At 39.4% G+C, this 10,322-nt stretch overlaps 1 pseudogene; it reads right to left on the bottom strand.

Annotated features, from left to right (window-relative positions):
• Positions 1–537: 537 nt before the first annotated feature.
• Positions 538–1,305, bottom strand: LOC116889282 (annotated as a pseudogene).
• Positions 1,306–10,322: the final 9,017 nt, after the last annotated feature.

Genomic DNA, 10,322 nt, shown 5'->3' with positions numbered 1-10,322 from the left:
TGCATACAGAATGTCAAAGAATGACTGGCCCATTAAGAGGTCTGACACTGGGGGGTTGGGGATTTAGCTCAGTGGTACAGCGCTTGCCTAGGAAGCGCAAGGCCCTGGGTTCGGTCCCCAGCTCCGGAAAAAAAAAAAAAGAGGTCTGACACTGAACACCACCTCTGAGGTGATGTTCGTCACCCTCATATGCTTCTCCATTATAATGTCTCTGTCTTTTCTGACTTGGATCAAAGTCCACCAGTTCTATCTGATCCATTTCAACAGCCTCTTCTACTTCCTTTCAGGAAGTAGTTTTTCCAGCCAAGAGAGTTTATCAGGAGAGAAAAAGCCATTTTCAGGAAAGTTTACCTTAAACTAGACATCCCTTTTCATATGGCTGATGGTATATTTGCTTACCTTCACTTAGCACACATTTTACAACTCCATGTTGGACAATCTGCCCTGGATGAGAGGTGATGACTATGGTTCAGTTGTCAAGAGTAGATATTATCTTTTGGAAGCTGCACAATGCTTTCAACCTGCTGTATTTCCATACATATGAAAAGGTCTTCTCCTCACCTTGTAAAAACAGCATGGTCCTTCTGATTTAACACAATGATATCTCCTGGCTCCAGTCATGGTGTTTGGTCTCCTTGACCATGGAATGTTATCTTCTGACCATCTTTCATGCCTTTATCAACATGAACTTCTAAAATTTTCTTCTCTCCAACTATCTTCCATTGCAGCTTTTATATCTCTCTTTAGGACTGATGCATTCTCCATGACCCCAGCACTCCATGCACACAGACTGAATTTGCTGAACCATTGTGAGTCCAATCTGATAAATCCTTATCTGCATGCACATCCCCCAGCAGTTGAGACAGCACTGTACTGCTCCTTTCTTACCACTTCAGCCTTCAAATTTGTCACAAATCACATATCTTTGCAGAGCCAGTTTTCTTGTTGCACCATTATATAAGTCTCTAAGAGCTGATGCATGGCATTTTTATCTTCCCTTTCTCTCTGCATTCTTCTTCCTCCTCCTCCAAAGAACGTATCAAAGCTATCCATGGGCGAGCCAAAGCCACCACCCGCTCTGCCTCCTTTAATCACCTGCTTGCCCCCTTTATCATATAATTCCCTCTTTTTGGACTAAGCAAGAACTTCATAAGCTTGAGAAATCTGTTTAAACTTTTCTCCTTCATTTGGGTTCTTATCAGGTTGGTACTTCAAGACCAATTTTCTATATGACTTTTTCAATTTCTCCTGGCTGGCCTTGGGTTTAACCTCCAAAACATCATAGTAAGTAGTATTTCTCACCATTTTTATAGCCAGTGCCAGCGAGCAGAAGCAGGGGCATAGCACAGCGCATCTCGGCCAGATGCTGTCCCTCCACGACCCACCAAGCATTCTGGAAAGTTCCTCATTTAGTGTTCTTAAATGCTTTAACCTCCCTTCTAACCTACTGGCCAGAAGTAAGCAGAAAAGATTAATGGGAAAAGGATGTTGTGGACCTGAGTAGAAGTAGTTCCTTGGGGTGATTCCACTCTTCATTGTCAGGGTACCAGCAGTCCAGTTCAATAGCGAACACTAAACAGGAATCAGTAGTGGCAGCACAATCAAGCAGAAAGAGCAAGGCTCCACTGAATCAGCCCAAGTCAGCAGAAATAGCCAGAATCAGCCAGAACACCATGAGAGTTTCTTTAGCACATTTTTCTCTACTAAGTAAAGACCAACAAAGACTAGAAAACCAACTAAGACTAGCAAAGCCTTGCATTCTTAACAATGCAAGAACATCCTCTCACTGTTTGTGGAGTTCCATTTATATTCTTTCCTACATCACATACTCTTTCAAGTTTCTGCTTTCAGCAAAACATTATATATCCCTCTCACAAGAGAGCTTCCAGAAAAATATCACATGAAACCACTGAGTTGCTAAAGAAACCAGAAATTTCCACTGCAGGTGGATACTAAGACTTGTGGCTGCTTAATATGCTTAAACTATTTGACTTTTGGATGTTGTGAAAGTCAAACCATTCACCAAAAGCTATACTTCAACTCTAGTATTTTGATGCTTTAATTGAACTGTACAATAATCTCTCATGATACTGGGAAGCTAGAACGGGCGACATCTCCCAGTGACCTACATGGTCATAAAAAAAAACCACACATCTTGGTCCACAGTGAGAAATGTAGCTGTGATACTAAGTGGGTCAGCTAAATTGGTTGCATTTTCAACTTATCATGGGTCTTTCCTGGTACAACATTATTGTAAGTCAAGGAAGAGTTGTACTGGTTTTGTTATTACATTTTTTATGCTAGTCATATTCAAGTTACTATTTCAAGCTTTCTCTTCCCCTATTGAAGTTGCTCTTTTGTTATCAATATTATGTACTTTTATCACTAGGCTATTGACTATTTTAACACAATTTTTGGAAAAACTAGGTATTTGAGGCACTAGAGTTAAGTGAACATTTCTGTTGTTGATGTCGTTTGTTGTTGTCAACAATGGGTTATTTTCTTTGCTTTATCCTGTTAGAGGATTGATTTAATCCCATTAATAATTATTCACTGCACTAGTGACTTCAAATTCCTTCAGTGATGAACAGCAGATTTCTCTGCTGCGCATTTTATGAAAATATGCACAGGTAAGGGATGCCGGGGGTTTTATACTGTACTTGTACTGCTTCTTCAGCTTTCATCAGACCATGTTGTTATGTAATGAAATCTCTGAAGTTTTCTTTTTTTCCCAAGTGCTTAGGCTTGCTCCTTAAGCCATTTTGGTATATATGGCTATTTTTGGTATGTATGACTATTTTTGTATATTTCTCACCATACATCATTAAAACTGGAATAACAAATTTTCAGCAAGAAAATGTGCCTACTGAATAAAACCTAAGCAGAATCTCAATGTAATCATTTAAATTAAAATACATCTTTAAAACCAAATCTAATATATATTAATGACAATACACAAACCGAATATGTTTTCTAATCATTTAGTAGGCAATACTCTAAGAGCAGAAATTATTTGGCTAAATGTTTTAATTTAGTTTAACAATAAATACTTCTAGGACAAAATCATTACTCAAGCATTATTAAATTTCATTGTACAAAATAAAAATCGACCAGAATTTCTCATTGCATTGCACTGAAGTCTAAAATGAACTTTTTGGTGCGTTTGCAGAGAACATAATCCCTAGAAATTTACACAAATTTCATTACAAAAGTGGCACCAAAAGTATCCAAACTGGATTCCTGCCAATGGAAAGGGATTTAAAGCAGGGTGTTTTGACCCAAATGACTCCAATTTGCTTTTAGACATTTGGTGTTTTAACAAACAAAATGCCCATTAATTTAAGCCATCTGGGAAGTTCTTCTGCGCTTGCACCATAAAGTGGAGGATTTTTCTGCCCTGCTATCTTCAGCAGGATATGCTGAGAATTTAACATGAGGCAAGAGAATCTCGACCTATGACCCATTCATCTTCTCTGAGACCAGATCTTTCTGGGCTTTGCTGACATTCTCCCTCCCCTTACCTCTTCTTCCTCCCCTTCTCTCCTTCATTCTTTCATGTATTCTCCACTGTAAATTCTTCCCCAATCACAGTTTTTTTACGGACTGACACAGGAAAGCAGTATTTTTAGATGTCTGTAATTCAAAATACATTCTCCCTATATATGGCTTTTCCAACATTTATTTTCAAATTAAATTTATGTAGTCTTTAAAAAACGTTTAGCCTTATCCTAAGCTGTCATGCTCATCAAAAGTATAAGCGCCTAGTAGAGTCAATAAAGTGAAGGTGTCCCCAAGCCTCCCTCCCGAAAGCCCTGATATGTCAAGTCTAAGCACAATGAGCTTCTGAGTGGGGCTGATTCGACTTTGCAAACTGCAACTTAGCATACCGGTTTGTAATAGTTATTCTATGTACACCCATTGTTGCTAAATTACTGACATATGTAATCATAACACCTTATATATAAAACTTTTAAAAATCAAAAGATTACTTTGTGAAGCACCATATTCTTTTTTCACCCATGGTGCATCTGTAGAGTAAATTGTTATAAATCCTTCTTTCTTGATTCTCCTGGTGAATAAGCTTTAATTTGGTTTGCTTTTGCCTTTAATATAAGTTTTCAAATACCTATAATGTTCTGTTGCTGACGGACAAAAGTCCTCATTGTACCTGTGTTTCCAGCATCAATCTCTGGTGTCTTCTCCTGACACTTAGTCATTTAAATACAAAGGAAGAGATTTGCCTTAAGAAATCCAGGGAGAACTTTGAAAATATCCAAGAGGAAAAATAGTGTTCATGATTTTGCTTGCACAGTTCTTCTTGCCCTCACATTATGCCAATAGATCTGTTTGAGAAACCTTAGCATGTCAAAGACCTTGGTCTCTTCATCATGTTATGTATAGACTACTGTTCAAATGGCAGGTGATGAAGCTACGTTTATGAACACTGTTTATTCATATGTGTTGGCATTAAAGACTGTTAAGTGCAGATTAGCTAGGCATCATGACAAGGGCACAGTGACATATCACTGACATGCAGTGTTTTCTAATAAACATTGTTACCATTAACGCTCTAACAAGGATGCAAGAACAAGAGCTACAAAATCAGAAAGAGATGGAAATTCTCGAGAGCTATGCCTGAGACGTTTAGATGAAAGCACCTAGGATTACGCTAGTCTCACAAACATGAAAATGCTTACCCTGCTGCTGGCACCCTTGGGACTTCCCTCACGCTGCCCTTCTCATCTGCAATGTCTTCTTTTCTCACCTCTATCAATTCAAACTTGACCTTTGCTTTAAGGCTCAGCTGGAACACAACCCCTCTGACGGAGCTCCTATCAATCTTTCGTTCCTTGGAACATCTAAAGCAATTACAGAACGTGCAGGATAGTGCTTGTGTTCCATTATGGATTCCTCAGGACTGCCTAATAAAAGTTACTTTTCCTTCGATCAACAGAGCAAGGTTCTGTAACATCTTCTGTACCTGTGCTAACTTCATTCCAATGATTCGTCTTTGATCATGTTTATGTTATAACGACAGCTAAAGAAATCTCTAACTATAATATTTTCTTGATTTTATATAATCTATTACTTTACTGACAGATAAAAACAAATTCTATTAATTTATTGATCACATATACAGAATATGCAATAAACATAATTGACCTATTAATGATTCCTTAATTGGCTCTGGTCACTGTGACATAATTTAATAGGAAAGTGAGGATTTTAGGTCAAATTCTTTTAATGTGAACTTAATTTTTAGATTAGTTGCCTCAAAAATGAGGATTACAAACTTATCTGAAGAAAACATCCATAAGGAAGTAATTATGAAGCAGAATATACTTTTTATTGCTTTAGAAAAATATATAACCTCATCAGGAAAAGTAAAACTGTGGCAACAGCATCATATAACTAGTTTATTTGTGTTTTTCTCTTGTCAACAGTCATGTTAACATCTGGTAGATAATGTTAACGTCTATATGATACAGAAATATTACCAAAGCAGCCAATTAACATCCAGACAAAAATCTCCGTGACTTATTCTGTACATTTGGTGCCGAACAACAGATCTAACATTTGTTGGAAACAGCCATATTAATATTCTGAAAGAAGTTTAGATTTCAGTACAAAAGACCCAGACAATGGAAGTCAGGAAAGAACAATCTGTTACGTCCCTGCCAAGAGACACCTGGCCCTCTGGATGCTTGAGAGTATTCCTAGCTTATGGAGACAGATCTGACCATGCTTGGGGCAGGTGACTGTCGGCTGAGGGGGGAGAAATACTTTATCGATCATGAAAAGAAATTGTCTAAAGAAGCTTCTACCTTTACAGACACAAGCTCAGCTTAAGATGGCTCTTGTGCTCTATGTGATGAATTGATCCAGGGGAGGACATGGGAAACTCCCATTCAGCACTTTCCTGTTACTTAAAGATACAGAGAACAGTGTCGAGCTAAGCAATAGTGAGCTATCTTCTGCTATATCCTAGTTATAGCACAAAAATCTTTCTCTGTGGTTGATAAGAATTGAAATCCAGTCAGTTTCCACTGAGGTAAAAGAGCAGTAAACTAAACTCTCTGACACTTTCTAAAACCACCCTAAGGTAAAAAGTCCCCAACCGCTGCTGAAGGCAAAAGAATCTTGGAAAGACTTGGATTCAAGTCTTGCCTTGCTCATAAACTGGTTCTGATGGGATATGAACTGATACCATATGTCACCTTGGGCTGCTTTATTTCCTAATATAAATGAGATTCCACTGCTCCTTTTGTCTTCCCCAAGTGAAATTAAATGAAAAGGGGGAATAATCATTGTAAACCACAGAAGATGGAAGGTAAATTTAAATTGCAGTTACCTGACTTCTTCATTGTTCTTCATTCCTTTATAGAAAAGTGCACCGTCTGGAGGCCATGACCACTCTACTTAGCTTAGCTTCAGTAACTCAGTGCCGTCCTAAAAGCAAACTGTTGGAAATGTTTACTGTCAATTGAAGAAGACACCTGCACATTGTATTCCTTTGCTACAGAACATTAATGATGTGTAGGCAGATTTTTTCTTTGTGTGTTTATCTTGTCATCCAAGAGAAACATTTTTAAAAACTTGAAGTTTTCAGGCGTTTAAACAAAGCTCAAGAAATAGAGTTCCTAGCAAATGTAGCAATCACATTGAGAACTAAGCAAATAAGCTTACTGCAGTGTGACCCAAAATGTAGAGTAGACATTTTGCCAAATTCCGAGATTCTTTTTGGAGCTGAGGAACGAACCCAGAGCCTTGCACTTGCTAGGCAAGCGCTCCACCACTGAGCTAAATCCCCAACCCCAAATTCTGAGATTTTTAAATGCTGTAGGAGAGCTCAGAACTCGGACTTTCCACATTCTATCTCATAAAGAGTTCCTTTTATGCTGTTTATAACCAGCCAGATAATACCACTGTATCTCTAAGCATCCATCCAAATTCCTCAGAAGCATTTCCCACAGTGGTTTCTCATCTAGCATGACAGTTTTTTCTAGGTTCCCTCTGACCTTTACCCAGAACAGGTCACAATTGTCCTGTCAGCTTCTGAGTCCTTGGTGTGAGGTTCATATTCAATATTTCCTGTGAAAAAATGACTCCAATGAGTAGTATTTCAGATTATATTTTCTTTCTGTATTTTGGAATATTCACATACACGACATCAAAGTGTGATGTCTCCGGGAGGGTACACTTTACATGCCCAGCCTGAATGTGACTTGACACAGTGTATTCTGGACCTTTGTTCTGACTGTTACTCTTCGTAAGAGGTCAAAGGATTTTAGATTCCAGAGAAGAGGTGTCCCACCCACAACAGAGAATCATGTAGCAGTGGATAGAAAGGCGACATAAAAAAAATGTTCCTTGCCTAAGTATCCATAATTTTAAATACTTCAGAAGTCATTTAAATTAGTATAGCTATGCAATAGCTGATTTGGAATATGTTTTATCTGTAGTCACCTTAAAATAATGATACATTTTTGCTTCTATTTATTAACACATATTAAAAATATGTTGAGAAATTAATTTATAAAAATAACACATTTTTTTGGATTGAAGTTATCCTTATGGACTCCAACATGCTGTTTTTACTCCCATCCTACTGTCTTTTCCTCAAGGGCAACTGAGGCCTTCACCAAGAAAATAAGGTTGTAAATGTTTCTTCACACAGGTGGGAAACACATTGGCTGTCAGGAACAGGATGAAGGATAAGAAAAGCTGAAAAACAAAGTTCTAGTATAACATGTGAACACTGAAGAAGGAAACGTAGCTCTTCTATTTGGTATTTTCACCATATTTTGGAGCAGGCATTCTTCCTGTTTGACTTATTGGGTCAGACATTATCTTCCTAGGTTTCTTCCCCCAAGTGGCTTAAGGGAAGTGGCTGAGACTGTTGTCTATTCACCCCTGCAGTGGACTCCCTTTGTAAACGTTGTTCAATTTGTAAAGTTTGTAAACTCTCAAGACAAGAATGTGGCCAAGCTCCTACCTGAGGAGTTCCAGCCGCCAGGCTCCTCTCCTAGACCTTCCTAAAGGTTTCCATCTTCTGTAACTGTCACAAAAGTCAACTCCAACCCCCCTCAAGAGGATGCTTCCTAAATTTTTATGCTAGTTTTAGGTGAAGAGTCTGAACAAAAGCCATCGATTCCTGGACTTCCCACAGAAACCCATCATTCCCTGAACAAGAACCCACCAATTCCTGAGTTTCCCCCAAGCTCAGGACTTGAAATCCCACCAATCCTTACCCTGGAATTCTCTACCTAGAAAGCTCTACCCGACAAGAACTCCCATATAAACACCGTGCTTTATCCAATTCGCTGCTGACTGCTCTCTCCCGGGAGTACAGGCAGTCATTCCTGATTTCATCCCTTCCCACCCTGCACCCTTCAATAAATATACTTTATAATATTTACTGCTAGGTGTGACTCTTTGGAAGAAGCTGAGAAGCAGTGAATAGAAGAAAGGAAGAATGGAGGAGAAATAGCTCAGCTAGGGATTCCTTCCCCTGGGAGCTGCAACTCCTCTGCTGAAGAGACTTCCTGTCAGAGCTGTAAGCTTCCTGAGCTCCCTTGTCTCAGGATGCCCTTCCCTTGGGACACTGTCTCACTTCAGAACTAAGTGCTTACTGGATTTCACCTTCCCATCTGAGCAGGAAGGCCAATAGAGACCCCTTGATACATGTTATCAATGTCTACCTCTATTTTGGTCTTCTTCAATGTAAGGATCAGTGTTGGCTCAGGACCCCCCAAGACCAAGTTCTTAGCACAAAAGAGATTTATTTCCCCAAAGGGGAAAAAGGCAGGGAATAAAGAAGACATGAGATAGAGGATGAAGGAGAAGCGGGAAAGAAAATGGGAGAGGGGGCAAGAATATTTGTCCCAGAGTGGGGACAAGGATTGACTCTGGTTAGAGAGGAGACATATGTGGCCCATAGGAAGATGGTGGTTTATAAAAGTTAAAGGAGGAAAACCTGTGTTAGGATGAGGTGTCAAGTTTTAATTGGACATGTTAATTGGGTAAGCCAAAGGGGGCTTTTGACTTCTCAGCTTGGTTGAATATGTTGGTACCTGGACCTTGGTAGTCAGGCTCAGGAGGAGGAAGCAACCAAATAGGGGGCTAGACCTCTAGCTTTATGCATGTGATCTAATGTGTTTGTAGCAAGTCAGAGGGGATGGAGGAGAAGGGCAAGGTCTGCCAGAGCCATGTCTGCCGTGTTCAGCCTGGCTAGAGTGCCTTCGATCAGTACCTTGGAATTCAATTTAACACCTGCGCTGTGGATTGTGCTCCCCAGTTCTCATAGAGCTGCATTTCACCCACATCTCAGTCTGGGGTCACTCCTTTCTTTAGCTGCAGTTCACAAGCAGAGGAGAAGCCACCCTTCAGCTCTGCGAAGCACAATTACATACATTTTGTATGATTTAAGAAGGCTTTAGATAAAAAGAAAAAAGGGAAGTGAACTCGAAGAGAAAATGTGAAGGGTTTGTATCTGCTTTTTAATTTTACAAGTCCAAGCCACATGCCATTCATCTCCTGACACCTCTTTGTCCCTAGGACAGTACATGATTGTCTGGAGTAGAAATCAGCCTTTGCCCCACTCTCATTTCTGAGTCCAGCTTACCTTCTGGCAAAGAGGCAAAAAGTGTTTTGTGCTTATACCTCTTCTCCTGTTGTCTAGACCCCAATTTTCTGAGCCTAGAGAAAGGAAATGGCTTTCCCTGACTCTAACTCTCTGAGGGCTCTCAAGTCCTTGATTGATTTTCAGTCAAGATTCTTTGCTTGTTTGGCTCTCTACAGCTGGATTCATATGGACCACGGATACTTTGTAGAGACAATGTTGCTCAAGGCTCCTTTAGTATGAACTATCTGTGTGCAGTATTTCCCAACAAGTAGAGTGAAAAGCGTTAAAAACTCCAATGTAGTTGAGGAGGTTTAGATTAGGCATAAAAGTTTCCACTAAGCTAGTATTTTCATATTGGCCTGTGCTATACGCATGATTAAAGAACAAAGACACCGTAAAAGTAGCAAAGAGAAGCTATGTCAAGATCAAGTGACTAGGGGGAACACCTGATACTTGTACGTCTGTCCGTGGCTATCTGTTTCAAGAGTTTCTCAAGAAGAAAATGGAGACATATTTTCTGTATTTTAGAAAAACTTTGAAAACCACCCTTCCAGATAAATATTCACCACAAAGGTGAGAAGACAAAGTCTGAGAAAACTCTACCTACCCTTGATAGCTGATAGAAAATTCTGGTAATCCTTTAAATGGAAGATTTGCAATTTTAGCGAAAATGTAACAGGATATGCCACAATGGTTA

Source organism: Rattus rattus, chromosome 1, assembly GCF_011064425.1.
Source record: "Rattus rattus isolate New Zealand chromosome 1, Rrattus_CSIRO_v1, whole genome shotgun sequence".
Classification (NCBI taxonomy): domain Eukaryota; kingdom Metazoa; phylum Chordata; class Mammalia; order Rodentia; family Muridae; genus Rattus; species Rattus rattus.
This window is presented reverse-complemented; position numbering and strand designations above follow the sequence as displayed.